The sequence below is a fragment of the Rhinatrema bivittatum genome, chromosome 5, assembly GCF_901001135.1.
Source record: "Rhinatrema bivittatum chromosome 5, aRhiBiv1.1, whole genome shotgun sequence".
In the NCBI taxonomy this organism is placed as follows: domain Eukaryota; kingdom Metazoa; phylum Chordata; class Amphibia; order Gymnophiona; family Rhinatrematidae; genus Rhinatrema; species Rhinatrema bivittatum.
Genome location: NC_042619.1, coordinates 79880724 through 79896546, shown reverse-complemented (window position 1 = coordinate 79896546; position 15823 = coordinate 79880724). Strand labels below are relative to the sequence as shown.

General features: G+C 44.8%; 1 protein-coding gene across 3 annotated transcripts in view; it reads left to right on the top strand.

Annotated features, from left to right (window-relative positions):
- The first annotated feature begins 7705 nt into the window (after positions 1-7705).
- The window catches only part of CENPJ (centromere protein J), a 363081-nt gene continuing 354963 nt past the window's right edge, over positions 7706-15823 (top strand). Inside the window, exon 1 of one of the 3 annotated variants that reach the window (XM_029602492.1) lies at positions 7706-7930. The gene's annotated coding sequence lies outside the window, so the exon portion shown is untranslated. The remainder of the gene's footprint in view (positions 7931-15823) is intronic. The other 2 variants (XM_029602491.1, XM_029602493.1) reach the window with 2 other exon arrangements.

Genomic DNA, 15823 nt, shown 5'->3' with positions numbered 1-15823 from the left:
TTGCTGGTGGCTGAAAGGAATCAGTAAGTTTTTGCTTGGGACACTGTCTTTTTTTAAAGTATTGGGGCAAAGTTAACTATTTGGGAATATTATTTAGTGTGTTTGTGTGTTTGTGCTTTTAATAATCATTAAGGCAGTGAATAAACAAGTTAGACTTTGTATTTTTAAATAGTCAATAAGGCAGCTAGTAAGACATTTGTTTATTTTTAAAAGTCTGTAAGGCAGCTAGTAAGCAGAAATGAGTGTTTGTATTTAAACAAAACAAAACAAAACAAAAAAAGTAGCCAGAAGCTAGAAATAAGCTAGGAGCAGTGTATACCTAAGTAAAAAGGCTGAAAAGTTCAGTTCAGTTACTCACCTTGGAAAGGTGTTGAGGTAATGTGATTTGGGGCCTCATTTTCCACGCTGCTCGCACGCGATAAGGGACCTTTCGCACGCGAAAAGTCCCTCATCGCATGCGATACCAGGATGGGGGTGGAGTTGGGGCGGAGTCGGCCCCGGAAGAGGAGGAGTAGGGGCGTCACCGGGGCCGACTCTGCGCTGATGCCGTGGTCAGCAAAAAGGTAAGTGCCTTTTCGCGGCAGCTTTCGCTCCCAATAGCTACAACTCCTATGGTGGCGCTATTGGGTGCGAAACCGGCAGCGATTGCACCGCGACGGTGCGATCGCTGCCGGCTAGCGCAGGCCCTCCCCCCGTTTCTGTCCCCCACCCCATATCTTCTAAAGTATTGCAGGCCTGCGATACTTTAGAAAATGAGGCCCTTGGTTTGCATAGGTACCAACATTTGTTAATCAAGAGAGCAGTGAGTCACTCTGGCTGACTAACTGAAGTTAGACTGATTGTATTTCCCAACCCACCCACCCCTAGCTCATCCTTTAATTTATAGGCAGGTGCCACTTTCACGAAAAAAACCCAAAACAACAACAACTTTTTTGCGAGTTTGATCAGACTCCTGTAGGCCACTACCAGACATATACTGAATTCACTAATACATTTAAAGTATGTTAATTAGACACATTCCTACTCCCATAGCAACCTAAAACTTAACTAGGAACTGATCAAAATTGAGATGAAGGCAGCAGTCCAGCAGCAAGAGGGGGGCTTCCCAGTCTTTTGCATCAAGTGTCACATGTATGATTTTTTACCCACCGGTGAGAAATTGTACATGTGCATGCGATGCAAAGAGCTCCTGGCTCTAAGAGAATGAGTCCGATCTCTGGAGGCTAGAGTGGCAGACCTGGAGGAGCTGAGGCAGACAGAGAGGTATATAGATGAGAACTTCAGGGACATAGTAGCCAAGTCCCAACTTCAGACTGGCAGCCCTGGTGCTGCCTTGGAGGAAGTAGGTCTCATGATTGGAGAGCATCAACCTGGTGTAGCAGGAAAGGAACCTGTAGCAAGGACCTGCTCTCCAGATGATGCACTGTCCTTTCGTGCCGAGGACATCTCCCCAAGGCCTACTGCCCAGGAGGGAAGGGTTAGGTCAGCCGTCATAGTTGGTGATTCGATTATTAGGAATGTAGATAGCTGGGTGGCTGGTAGGTGTGAGGATCGCCTGGTAACATGCCTACCTGGTGCGAAGGTGGCGGACCTCACGCGTCACCTAGATAGGATTTTAGACAGTGCTGGGGAAGAGCCGGCTGTCGTGATACATGTAGGCACCAACGACATAGGAAAATGTGAGAGGGAGGTTCTGGAAGCCAAATTTAGGCTCTTAGGTAGAAATCTTAAATCCAGAACCTCCAGGGTAGCATTCTCTGAAATGCTCCCTGTTCCACGTGCAGGTCACCAGAGACAGGCAGAGCTCCGGAGTCTCAATGCATGGATGAGACGATGGTGCAAGGAAGAGGGATTCAGTTTTGTTAGGAACTGGGGAACCTTTTGGGGAAGAATGAAAATACAAACAAAAACAAACTTTGAAATGTTTGTATGCTAATGCCAGAAGTCTAAGACGTAAAATGGGAGAATTAGAATGTATAGCGGTGAATGATGACATAGACTTAATTGGCATCTCAGAGACATGGTGGAAGGAAGACAACCAATGGGACAGTGCTATACCAGGGTACAAATTATATCGCAATGACAGAGAGGAGCACCCGGGAGGCGGTGTGGTGTTTTATGTCCGGGATGGCATAGAGTCCAACAGGATAAACATCTTGCACGAGACCAAATGCACAATTGGGTAGAAATCCCTTGTGTGTCGGGGAAGACTATAGTGATAGGAGTATACTACCATCCACCTGGTCAAGATGGTGAGACTGACAGTGAAATGCTAAGAGAAATTAGGGAAGCTAACCAAATTAGTAGTGCGGTAATAATGGGAGACTTCAATTACCCCAGTATTGACTGGGTAAATGTATCATCGGGACACGCTAGAGAGCAAAGGTTCCTGGATGGAATAAATGATAGCTTTTTGGAGCAATTGGTTCAGGAACCGACGAGAGAGGGAGCAATTTTAGATCTAATTCTCAGTGGAGAACAGGATTTGGTGAGAGAGATAATGGTGGTGGGGCCGCTTGGCAATAGTGATCATAATATGATCAAATTTGATTTAATGACTGGAAGGGGGACAGTAAGTAGGGCTCTCGTGCTAAATTTCCAAAAGTGAAACTTTGATAAAATGAGAAAAATAGTTAGAAAAAACTGAAAGGAGCAGCTACAAAAGTAAAAAGTGTGCAAGAGGCGTGGTCATTGTTAAAAAATACCATCCTAGAAGCACAATCCAGATGTATTCCACACATTAAGAAAGGTGGAAAGAAGGCAAAACGATTACTGGCATGGTTAAAAGGGGAGGTGAAAGAAGCTATTTTAGCCAAAAGATCTTCATTCAAAAATTGGAAGAATGATCCAACAGAACAAAATAGGATAATGCATAAACGTTGGCAAGTTAAATGTAAGACATTGATAAGACAGGCTAAGAGAGAATTTGAAAAGAAGTTGGCCGTAGAGGCAAAAACTCACAGTAAAAACTTTTTAAAATATATCCGAAGCAGAAAGCCTGTGAGGGAGTCAGTTGGACCATTAGATGATCGAGGGGTTAAAGGGGCACTTAGAGAAGATAAGGCCATCGCGGAAAGATTAAATAATTTCTTTGCTTCAGTGTTTACTGAAGAGGATGTTGGGGAGGTACCTGTAATGGAGAAGGTTTTCATGGGTAATGATTCAGATGGACTGAATCAAATCACGGTGAACCTAGAAGATGTGGTAGACCTGACTGACAAATTTAAGAGTAGTAAATCTCCTGGACCGGATGGTATATACCCCAGAGTTCTGAAGGAACTAAAAAATGAAATTTCAGACCTATTAGTAAAAATTTGTAACCTATCATTAAAATCATCCATTATACCTGAAGACTGGAGAATAGCCAATGTAACCCCATATTTAAAAAGGGCTCCAGGGGCGATCTGGGAAACTACAGACCGGTTAGCCTGACTTCAGTGCCAGGAAAAATAGTGGAACGTGTTCTAAACATCAAAATCACAGAAAGACATGTTTTAATGGAACAAAGTCAGCATGGCTTTGCCCAAGGCAAGTCTTGCCTCACAAATCTGCTTCACTTTTTTGAAGGAGTTAATAAACATGTGGATAAAGGTGAACCGGCAGATGTAGTGTACTTGGATTTTTAGAAGGCATTTGACAAAGTTCCTCATGAGAGGCTTCTAGGAAAAATAAAAAGTCATGGGATAGGTGGCGATATCCTTTTGTGGATTACAAACTGGCTAAAAGACAGGAAACAGAGAGTAGGATTAAATGGACAATTTTCTCAGTTGAAGGGAGTGGGCAGTGGAGTGCCTCAGGGATCTGATTGGGACCCTTAGTTTTCAATATATTTATAAATGATCTGGAAAGAAATACGACAAGTGAGGTAATCAAATTTGCGGATGATACAAAACTGTTCAGCGTAGTTAAATCACAAGCAGATTGTGATAAATTGCAGGAAGACCTTGTGAGGCTGGAAAATTGGGCATCAAAATGGCAGATGAAATTTAATGTGGATAAGTACAAGGTGATGCATATAGGGAAAAATAACCCATGCTATAGTTACACAATGTTAGGTTCCATATTAGGTGCTACTACCCAAGAAAGAGATCTAGGCGTCATAGTGGATAACACATTGAAATCGTTGGTTCAGTGTGCTGCGGCAGTCAAAAAAGCAAACAGAATGTTGGGAATTATTAGAAAGGGAATGGTGAATAAAACGGAAAATGTCATAATGCCTCTGTATTGCTCCATGGTGAGACCCCACCCTTGAATACTGTGTACAATTCTGGTCGCCGCATCTCAAAAAGATATAATTGCGATGGAGAAGGTACAGAGAAGAGCTACCAAAATGATAAGGGGAATGGAACAGCTCCCCTATGAGGAAAGACTAAAGAGGTTAGGACTTTTCAGCTTGGAGAAGAGATGGCTGAGGGGGGATATGATAGAGGTGTTTAAAATCATGAGAGGTCTAGAACGGGTAGATGTGAATCGGTTTTTCACTCTTTCGGATAATAGAAAGACTAGGGGGCATTCCATGAAGTTAGCATGTGGCACATTTAAAACTAATCGGTGAAAGTTCTTTTTCACTCAACGCACAATTAAACTCTGGAATTTGTTGCCAGAAGATGTGGTTAGTGCAGTTAGTATAGCTGTGTTTAAAAAAGGATTGGATAAGTTCTTGAAGGAGAAGTCCATTACCTGCTATTAATTAAGTTGACTTAGAAAATAGCCACTGCTAATACTAGCAACGGTAACATGGAATAGACTTAGTTTTTGGGTACTTGCCAGGTTCTTACGGCCTGGATTGGCCACTGTTGGAAACAGGATGCTGGGCTTGTTGGACCCTTGGTCTGACCCAATATGGCATGTTCTTATGTTCTTATACACCCATCCGCAGCAGTCTTGCTTATCGGCTCCAGCAGACTTGTTCCCCAGCCCCTTCTCCCCCCCATAGACTTCCACTCCTCAGCACTCTTGCTGCCAAGCCCCCTCTCCTCTCTCAGATACCCATTCCCCAGCAATCTTGCTCCTCTTTCCCCACTCTCCAGCACTCTTTGTCCAACCCCCCTCCCCTCTCAGATCCCCAGTTTCACAGAATTCTTGCTCTCTTCTTCTCCCAGACACCCCACTCCCCAGGAGTCTTTCCCCAGCCTCCTCTCCCGTTCCAGATCCCACACTCCTCAGCAGTCTTGCTCTCCAGAACCCTCTCCCATTCCAGAAACCAAACTTCCCAGCAGTCTTACTTAACAGCCCCCTCCCCTCCCTCCACTTCCCATCAGTCTTGCTCTCCAGCCTCCTTTCCCCTCCCAGCCCCCCCTACTCCCCAGAAATATTGTTCCTCAGTCCCTTCTCCCCTCCCAGTCCCCAGCTGCCTTGTTTCCCCTCCCACAGCTTCTTATCCTCAGTCCCTTCACTCACCGCAGATGGCCAGTGCATGATTTGCTTAACACTGTTCATCCCTGTTGTGCTGCCAAGATCCCCTCATTCACTCTCCCTGCTCCTGAAGAATGGAAGGATCGCTGCCTTCTTCCTGGCCACTGGTGTCTGAATGACGTCTTCAGGTGCTGACAGCCGAGGAAGAAGAAGCAGACCATGCTGCAAGGCCACGATCCTTTGTCCTAGGGAGCAGGAAGGGTGAGTGAGGGGATTGAGGCAGCACCATGAGCATCGGCGGATTCCTGATGAAGACCGGCCGGGGGATTCGCCGCCCAGGAGATACCACGTGGTCTGCCGAGCGCGGCTCTGTCACGGCCGCACTCGGCAGACCACGTGACTAGCGTGACCGGCCCACCGGGGGATGCCCGATCCCCCGATAGCCCAATCCGCCCCTGACCATGGGGGTGAGCAATGTTAAGGAAATCATACACTGTCCCACTGCCACTAATGAGGCTTCTCCCGTTGTCGGAGTGGAAAAGCAGCGTGGCTTTGCCAAAATAATCAGCGTGGCGGGCAGGTCGTGCTGCTTTTCCCCTTACTGAGGCCCTACATGGTGGCACTAAGGCGCCTTTCAGTAGCGGTGCCTATGGCCATAGACACGCTACGGCTCTACGCATATAAGGTAATAGGTGGTAGGTTTCTGGAACACAGCCAGTATCCCCCAGAGAAGGGGAGCTGGGGCAGGCAGCCTCTTCCCAGCTATGTATACCCTTATATTGCTTACAAGCGAGTCTGTCCCTCCTCTTAAGCCAGCACCTAGGGGCATTGGTCCTCTGTACCTCAAGCCGGCATAGGGGCATTGATCCTCCCTGCCCCCCTCACTAAGCCACTGGGTGACATGCTCAAAACCCCTCAAAACTTGCCAGCTCCAGTATTGAGAGGGCCTGTGGTCAAGGCTTCAACTGCAGAGGAATCAAACACTGTTTCCCTTGTTCACAAAGATAAATAAAACCCCTGGTGGTCCAGCGGGGGCCCGGGAGCGATCTGCTGCTCCTAGGCCGTCAGCTGCCACTAACCAAAATGGCGCTGGTGGCCTTTATCCCCTACCATGTGACATTGGGCAAGTCACTTTACCCTCTCTTGTCTTAGGTACAAAATTAGATTGTAAGCCCTGTACATTGTGAAGTGCCAAAAAGTGGAATATAAAAATCTAAATAAAAATCATCAGTTATACACTATCTGACATTTCTTTGGGAATTTTGACCCTTTTTTCCCCCTTCTGTAGCATTTCCAATCACTGGAAGGCCAGACTCCAAGGGGACTCTGCCCCCCACGTCCCTCTCGATGATTTCACCTGGGGGGCATCTCATCCCTTGCTTCAGGCAGCAGATTGCCTTGAGCTGCCCCTGGTCACATTCATGACTGTTTTTTCATTTTTTCTGGGGGCACTGTATTTTGTATTGAGTTCTGCACCCCCATTTTCAAAAGTTGGCTCCTATGGATGAACCATACCATCTGCATGCCTATTTTAAAATTCTACATCTACCCATATGCAACATATATGAAATTGTTTAATTTCTTTTTTCTGGGTATGACCAGGCTGAATAATAGATCAATTATGTTTTTGCTATTTTAATTTTTTTACACCTTTGAAATATGGAGCCACAAATGACGTTTGTGTTGTTCTAATATGCCATAACCCACATTGAGTGAATTCCATATTCAAAAAGGTGTGAAATTAATCCAAATAATAAATAAAGCATCCTATTCTTAACAGGAACAATTTATTTAAAAAAGGAATCTGCCCACCATACGTCAAACTCATCAGGAGGGCAACTTTATACTACTTTGTAAATAGTGGTATTTGTAAATAGTTTATTAACATAGGATGAGACCACCTAAAGATCCTTGAAAGCCACAAACAGGTCTGGTTTGCAGATTAATCAAATGCCTTGATAGTTCAAGTTAGAGAAGCGGCGTTGCCTATCGCTGCACTGTAAGTACAGTAAATGTAATTTATTGGTTAGGTTCTGGTGCGACTTTTTCTATCACTTAATGGTCAGTAAGCGAGTACCCTACAGTCCGCCTTTCAGCATTCATATCCCGCTGCGGCCCGACCCATGACGTCATACACTATGTAACAAGGACACACTCTCATAACGTACATTTCTAAGCACTTTTGAGCAGTGTTGCTAATTAGGCGGTTTTCCCGCCAAACTGGGGTACTTTTTAAAATTGGCATTTTTTTCTTTTCTGCAGTGTTTTTTCATCACTCTGTCGCCAACAATGAGGCACGACTCTTCCTTTTTCCTTCATATTCTGCTCTGGCCGATACCGTTGAAAGACAGAGAGCAGCACCCTGCATATACGTTCCTAGCACGGAGACGTCAAACGTTGCCTACGGGTTAGCACCTCCCGTAATCCAACGGCCGCTTCCGGTCTCGCGGTGACTAATACTGCGCATGCTGGTTGAGGCTGCCACTGTTCTGATCTTAGGCACGGTCAGCGTAGATAACACGCAAGTTTTGTGTTTAGAAACAACGGTGGGCTCAGATAAAATATCTTGAAAGCGGTAAGAAATATTTAACCGTTTTTACTGCAGCTAGAAGAATTTTGTTTTCTTTCACGACCGTACTGTGCTATGCTGTGAATGTGCCCTCCACGCTGCTGGAGCGCTGTTGGGGGAAAGAAGAGGCGGGAAGGGGCAGCTAAAGGCTCGAGCGCTGATGAAGGAATGGGAACCTAGAAAATCTTGCGAGAGCGGTGGGATCGGGAGTCGCTCTAAACGGGGGGCCCAGGTGTAAATCGGTGTTTGGCTGTCGCGATTGTAATGACGGAATGAAAACTTCTTTGTAACCGATGTGGCCAGTAGTTGCCATGGGAACGTGAAGCCTTAGCATGACATTATACCTGTGTGAATCCAGACAGTCTTGCTAGATTTTAAACTGTTGTTTGTACCATAAAGTAAGACAAACCCTAGTCCAATATTCAAATAAAGGCTATAAATGTTAGTTTCAATAATTATTTTATTTATGATATATTAAAACAGATTTGTGTATTTACAATATGGCAACAAATCTAAATAGTTGAATACAATTTATAAAAGTGCATCAAACAAATCAAAAGAAAGTGAACTTTGTAATTAAATCCTTGGGGAGGATAATTTTCAAAGCCATTTCCATGGGTAAACGTGTATTACTCATGGAAACGGGCATGTACAAAATTGCCTGCCCAATACGCAAGTAAAAGTATGCGTGCAGTGCCTGTATATGTGTATTTTAACCCATTGTGAGTATAGGCATTCTTGAAGGTGGGGTTAGGGACGCTAGCAGATACAGTTGTGTGTGATTAGTTTTGATGAAGTAACTTTCAAAGAGAAAGTGCACATTAAAAACAACTAACAACATAACTTATGCAAGCATTTAAAAATTGTTGAATGATAGGCTTGTCATAGTAGGACTTATTGATAACTATTTAGAGCGTTTAGCCAGTTACAGCCTATTTAGTTCCTGTTGATTAGTTTACAAAATTTGTCTGGCCTTGTACAGTATTATAATTTATATGTAATCCTTTTTTTCAGAGATAGGCTACTGTATCAGGTCCATAAACTAATTTGTATTTTAGTGCTAGCTCCACAGTCTCTCTTCACCTCTTCTCATCCAATAGGATGGGTCCTTTTCTCTTGTGAGGAAGAATAATCTTCTAGGTCCAGGGCATAGGACACCTCCCTTGTGTGTGTGTGTGTTACTATAGCTCTTTGGGATAGGTACCATGACAAAAAAGGCTGTACTAGCTGGATAGGTTTCAAAATAAATTTTTACTGTGATTGCTTGTGAAAGAATCAATAGGAGGAAATAATAAAGTGTCCAGTTACATCCATGTTCTTCAGCTTTACAGAAGCACTGATTTTTAGTGACTCTCTACCTCTGTGGATGGTTCCCTCAGTGTGGGGTCTTGAGACTGTCTTATCTTCCATGGTCTGGATTGAAGAAATATCCCAAAATTGGCTGGGGCATCCTAGATGTGAATGACCCTGATTCCCCTACAGTACCTGAGGTCCACGAGTACTCCCGATATCCAGTCTTCGGGGTTCTGTGTCCTGGGGGTGAAAACTCCAGTGGGGGTCTCCAACTGACCTCCTCCTCCTCTTTCTCCCTTGAAATCCTCTTCAAAAGATAACTTCAAGCCTTCCTGGGGAAAAGGCCAAGTACTGGAAGCAGTCTTCACTGCTTCCAGTTCTGGGTTAGGAAGGGTGACAGAAAAATACTTTCTTTCCTCTGATTTTGAAAAAAACTCAAACTAGAAAAACCTCTCTTCATTTGGGCACTGTAACCTCCTCTTGGTCTGGGTGAAAAGGTGCACAGCCCCTCCTGACAACCCTGAGCAGGTGATGATACCTGCTAGGAATGGTACAGGTCAAAACTGTAAAACTTCAGAAAAATTGCAAAAATCCTTCCACTTCTCTCCCCTTCAGTCCTATTGGAGGAACTGGCAGGGCAGTGTCTCTCCCTAGATTGGGAGCTTAAGTTGGAGAGCACACTGAAATAGCTCCTCCTCCTTTGAAAGCAAATCTACACTGCCACACTAAAACATTGATTAGCCTAAGGGACTCCCCATTCCAGACATCCTTTGGGGGCGGTGCAGCATTGAATAGTATGTCCTTCTGCAGCTGTTTGAGCTAGGGCTAGGAACTAGAATCATCTAGTGGACACCACATAGTTTCAATGTTAAAAGATGCTTTTATTAATGCAAATAGTAGAACAAAAATGCCTGACTTGGGCTGTGTTTCGCCCATACAACATGGGCTGCTTCAGGGACTATATAAACAGATAAATAAATGAATGTTATTATGATAATAAAATTACATAAAAAGTTAAAGTACACACATGCTATTTGAGTTCATACAGCATCATGAACACAAACACAAAAAAAACATTGTCACAAATGTAGATCATACATAAACATAAAAAAGACAAGCACCTTAACTAATTATTAATATAAAAATGAGCAATTATCTATGTTCATAGAGAGAGCGCATCTGAAAAGATGATCATTCAGACCATACGTTTAGACAGTCACTCTTTTCCAATGGCTAGGCGCACAGCTTCAGATGATATTCTGTTAAGATCATATATATTTCTTATTATAGATTTAAAAACATGATAAAGTTAAACTTGTATATAGCCTCTTAAAAAAAGCTAATATATATTTGTATATTAATCATCACATATAAAACATTTATTAATAATATCGGTGTTTCCAAACTAAGTGGTTTCAGGTACTTGTCTTTTTTTTGTTTAAAAATTTTTATGTATGTACATGCAGAAAGTTATACCTGCTCTTCCTGCATATATGAGTATGTGCATACTGGGACACACAAGTCTGAGGTGAAAATTTGGGCTAAAGTTTGCTAGTACTTTGGGCTTGTAGGTTCTATCCTTCCACTGAATTGTTTTTAAATTATCCTCCTAGGAGCTAATTTAAGACTGTATAAAGTCTCATAAGTGTGGGTATATTTTTCAGGAAAAATTACATGCATACTTTAGAAGGTTTTAAAGTAAGCATGTAAGTGCAAACCCTGCCCACAGGAATGCCTTTTTATTCTTCACAGAGAGTGAGCAATTTTTATAAACCCTTCCTCTGCTTCCTAAGTTCCTCTCTAAACTGACTGTTCATGGGCATGGCTTCTTAAATGCTTGTTTAAGTGGGTGCTTTTGTACAAACAATGCCAACTTCATCTATTATTCACTGCCCATATTACTGTCTGCCTCCCTTTGGAATCTCCTCACTTCCCTCCTGTCCCCTGCCCTTTTCTCTGCCTCCCACCTAATTTCCCCAACTTCTCCATAACCTCCCCATTCCCTTCTGCACCCTTGACTCTCAACCCAACACCAGTATCCCTCATCAGACCATCACTGTTTTTTCCTTCCCATAATGTACAACATCCCCCAACCTCCTCTCTTCCCCCTTGTCTCACAGTGCTACTCTGTCTCTCTCACCCTCCACAGCTGGTTAAATCTCAGGCTTGACCAGATGAAAATTAGAGAAATTCTTTCTCTAGTCCCTCTCTACCTGCAACCTTCTCCATTGGGAACTGTGGGTTAGAGAAATGGCAAGTTTGGGGCAGAGGGAGGAGTTCAGCAGATACTATGGGGCCCCTGAGGACAGAACAAAGTGACAGCTCCAAAGCAAACACTTTTGGGGTAATGGAACAGCTACCCCTCATCCATGTACCTCACATGCCCTGCAGCAGGTGTGTCTTATGCCCCTCCTCCGCTGTTCCTGCTGCTTTTGATTGGCTGCTCCCTGCAGGCTGACATCAGGCCTAGAGTTTGAGAAAAGGTAGCAGCGGCTGGAGAAGGGGACACACTGTCACATAAAGTAGTCCTACTAGTGCACACATTTTTTTTCCTGTAAAATGGGACTAAAGTAACCCAATTGGACATGAAATAGCCCACTCTGGAAATACTTGAGTCCATTGTTTGGATAGGGCGAGGGGTGCTTTAGAAGTGCTAGTGCTTAGAGAAGATGTGATAGAAGTCTATAAAATGAGTGAATGGGTAAACATGAATCTGTTCTGCATTCCTTGCCAAATAAGTTCTAACATTCTACTTGCTTTTTTGGCCTCTGCTGCACAGTGAGCAGAGTATTCCAACAAGCTTTTGGGTGGTAATATTTTATTTTTTTATCTATTGTATGTTTATATTTTGTTTTTTAACTGTTTATTATGTTTCTTTCTTAGAATGACTATTGCAAGAAGTGGGCTATAGGCAACTTTAAATAATTAAGTACATAAATATCCACGATGGTGCCTAGATCCATTTCTTGGGTGGCGACTCCCAACGTGGGACCTTGCATTGTGTAGCTATGATTTGAGTTGCTCAACCCTCCCTATGTGCATCACTTTGCACTTGGCCACATTATGTATCATCTGCCATTTGGATGCCCAGTCTCTCAAGGTCCTCCTGCGATTTTTAACAATCCGCTTATGGTTTAAGAACTTTGAATAATTTTGTGTGTTCTGCAAATTTGATCATCTCACTCATCATTCCCCATTCCAGATCATTTATAAAGATGTGAAAAAGCAGTGGTTCCAATACAGATTCCTGGGGCATTCCACTATTCAACTTTCTCCATTGAGAAAATTGACCATCTAGCCCGACTCTTTTTGTTTTCTATCTTTTGATCGGTTCTCAAGCCATAAAAGAACATTGTCTCTTATCCCATGACTTTTTTTAATTTCCTTAGAAATCTCTAAGGACAAGCAGGATGGTACTTGCTCCAAGGACAAGCAGGATGGTAGTCCTCACACATGGATGGCATCATTGGATGGAGCCTGGCACGGAAAACTTTTGTCAAAGTTTCTGGAAGCTTTGACAGGTACACTGAGCATGCCGCTAACCACACATCAACTCGGGGTCCCTCTTCAGTCTCTTCTTTTCCACAGAGCTATTGCCTCGCAGTTTCGGAGCTCGTGCTTCTTTTTGGCTAATTGAAGTGTTTCTTTCCTTCCATGCGTCACATAGGGTCCCTCGCCCTCCTCGGGCAGTGATTGGTAAGTGCTTCGTACCTTCGCAGTCAATTGATGGCTTCCCCTCCCGGTGTCCACCTGTCATTGACCGCGCACCATGCTCGTTTTTCCATGGCATCGACCAGCTACCGCCGATGCCCCTGGACCATGTCCATCACAGACCCCCATGAGGTCTGTGTGCTCTGCTGGGGGCTTCTTATGATGTCCGTGTCTGCGATCTCTGTGCCCAGATGATCCCCAAGGATCTTTGAGCCCATCTTGACAAAATTGAAAAACTTTTCAGGTCCAGGGGGTCTGAACCGTCCTCTGTATCGGGGACTTCCACCTGCTGCCTTGCCTGGTCCCGAGCTAGGTGCAGGGGACCGTCCGCTATCCCTATCATCCCGTTCCTGGTTGGGTTCCTCGAAGTCACCATCGATATCGGGCATGGACCACAGTACTCATCGAGAAAGGTCTAAGAAGCACCATCATCGATCATCCTCTTCATTGAAACTAGACCGTGAGAAGGTATCTATCTTTGGTGCCTCCCATGAAGCAGTCGAGGGTGGAGGAGGCCATCCCCTCCGATGCCTCCACCGGAACCGGTGGAGGGCTTGGTCTCCCTCAATCTAGAGGACGTACCAATTCCACCAGCTCCTTCTCAGGCCGTTTTATCCCGCGTTCGGCCGGGCCCTGCAGGGCCTCGAGCTTCTGGTTCCCCGAGTACCGCCTCTGCTGTGTAAGAGCCTGCTTCACCAGTGCTTGCACCTTTGTTAGAGCGGCTTGACATGTTGTTTGTATGCTCCTGATGCAGCCGGCTCTGGTGCCCCAAGCCCCTTTGTGGCCACTGGGCACACCGTTGCCACCGCCACCAGCCCCCATACTGGTGAGCAATTCCTCTGAGGAGGAAGGGCCATTGGGCTCGATGGCAGCCTGGAGACGCACAGTACCACATCACCTGCCAGCTCTCTCAGGGCCCTCGGAGTCTGTTCCACTGATGCCTGCGGTGCCCCCGATCCTGCTAGCGCTGTCAGATCCCTCGATGCCTTCAGTATAACCGGAGGGTTGCAGTGAGGGAGAATCTCCCTATGACCCCTGGGAGGGGGGAGGTGTCTGCATCCTCCTTTGAGGAATTGGAAGATTTGCCTTCTGATCCCTCTCCACCAGAGGAATGATGGCGATCTCCCCCCAAGGATCTTTCCTTTGTGAGCTTCATCCAGGCCATGGCTGAATCTGGGGCTTTCCAACTATTGACCGAGCAGGAGTCCAGGCATAAAATGCTGAAGATCCTACAATTCATGGATGCCCTGAAAGACTTGATAGCGGTACCAGTCCATGACATTTTCAAGTTGCTGGTGACCCGCCTGTGGGAGCATCCCATCTCGCTGCCTATGGTTAAATGGAAGATGGATTCAGTATACCTAGTCCATCTGTCCACTGGGTTCGACCACTGTCAACTCCCCCACTAATCAGTGATGGTAGAGTCAGCCCTGAAAAAGGCTAAGAGGATTTGAACCCATGCTTCTGCTCCTCCAGAGTGCAAGTAAGGTTGTGTTTTCGATGATGCAGACGGCGCAGGCTCAGAAAAAGTACCCGCCGGTACTTTGCGCCACAGACCCTCTGCCGGATCCCTGGCTTTTGAACGAGGCCTTGAGGGTGTGTGAGACTCTGGCCTGTAGCGTTTTTCGGGCCTCTCGAGTCCTGGTCCCAACGAGGACACCCACTTCGTGTGGGCCTTACCCGATTTCGCCAGTCCCAGCGAGGAATGGACGGAGGATGGTGGGGCCGAAGATCCCATGCGGAGCCTCTCCATCTTCGCGGCCCGGTGTTGCTGGGCCCGCGGAGACATCCTGCCGCAGTCCCGGCACGACTTTTGATCGTGGTCCGGGCCTAAGCAAATGTAGCAATAATTATGTTCATCCGTGATGGACATAATTTTGCCACATTGGCAATATTTGAAACCAGACGGCTTCGGAGTCATCTGGGATGAGAATTCGTGAGGACAAAATGCAAAAAATCAACGAAAAATATATCCAGGCAGGCAAATTCGCTAAGAGAAAAAAACCCCGCGAGCAAATGGCTAGCAGAAAAAAAGAAACTGAAGAGGTGCGGGAACTGCGCGGGAAGACGACCGCGCAGACGCACAGAGTTAAAGTCTGTGATCAGCTAAGAGAAACTCCGCCTACCCGGGATCTCGGTGCTTCCCAGACAGCATGGCTAATTCAGCCCTGCTATCGACGGGAAAGCAATGGCATGAAACATTTTTTTTTCAGGCTTTATAAGATCAGCTGATAATTCTACCAGGGAGCTTTATAAGATTATGTGGAAAGACTTTTATGGGGTAAACAAATTCCCAATAGGGATGCCTTTTTGTTTGGATTTTTTGAACTTGGTTTCAAGGAGGAAATTAATGGTTTAGAATCCAAAGTGGGTTGAAGTAGATTGTGCTCTGCCTATTCATTGGCCTCAGATAATACTTCTGTCTCAGTAAGTTTGTTACAATTTTGTTGCAGTCTGTGTTTTGTTTAAAAATAGGTTGAAGAGCATGTGACCGTCTGGCAGTTCTTTGGATCCTTGTCTTCTGTCTCAGATTAAATTCTTGAACAGAAATGGGTTAGAATAGTTCATAGAAATGGCTAATGTCTCCCTGAGTGAGGCAAGTATCAAACGAACCATCATCTTCACCTTTTATTAAAGAAATTGCACTTTGATCCTTCCTGTTGTGCAAATTATAGGCTAATTGCTCACCTGTCTCTTATGTCAAACATTTTTGACATAAATGTTGTAGTTAATCAAATTTCTTCTTTTTTGGAACATACTAGTGGTCTAGCTGATTTTTCAGTCAGGATTTAGACCTGGCCATAACATAGAAGGGAAGTTAGTGTCACTGTTTAACAACATTTCGAGACAGTGGGTATGCTTTTTGGTATAATTATATCTCTAGTGCTTTCAGTT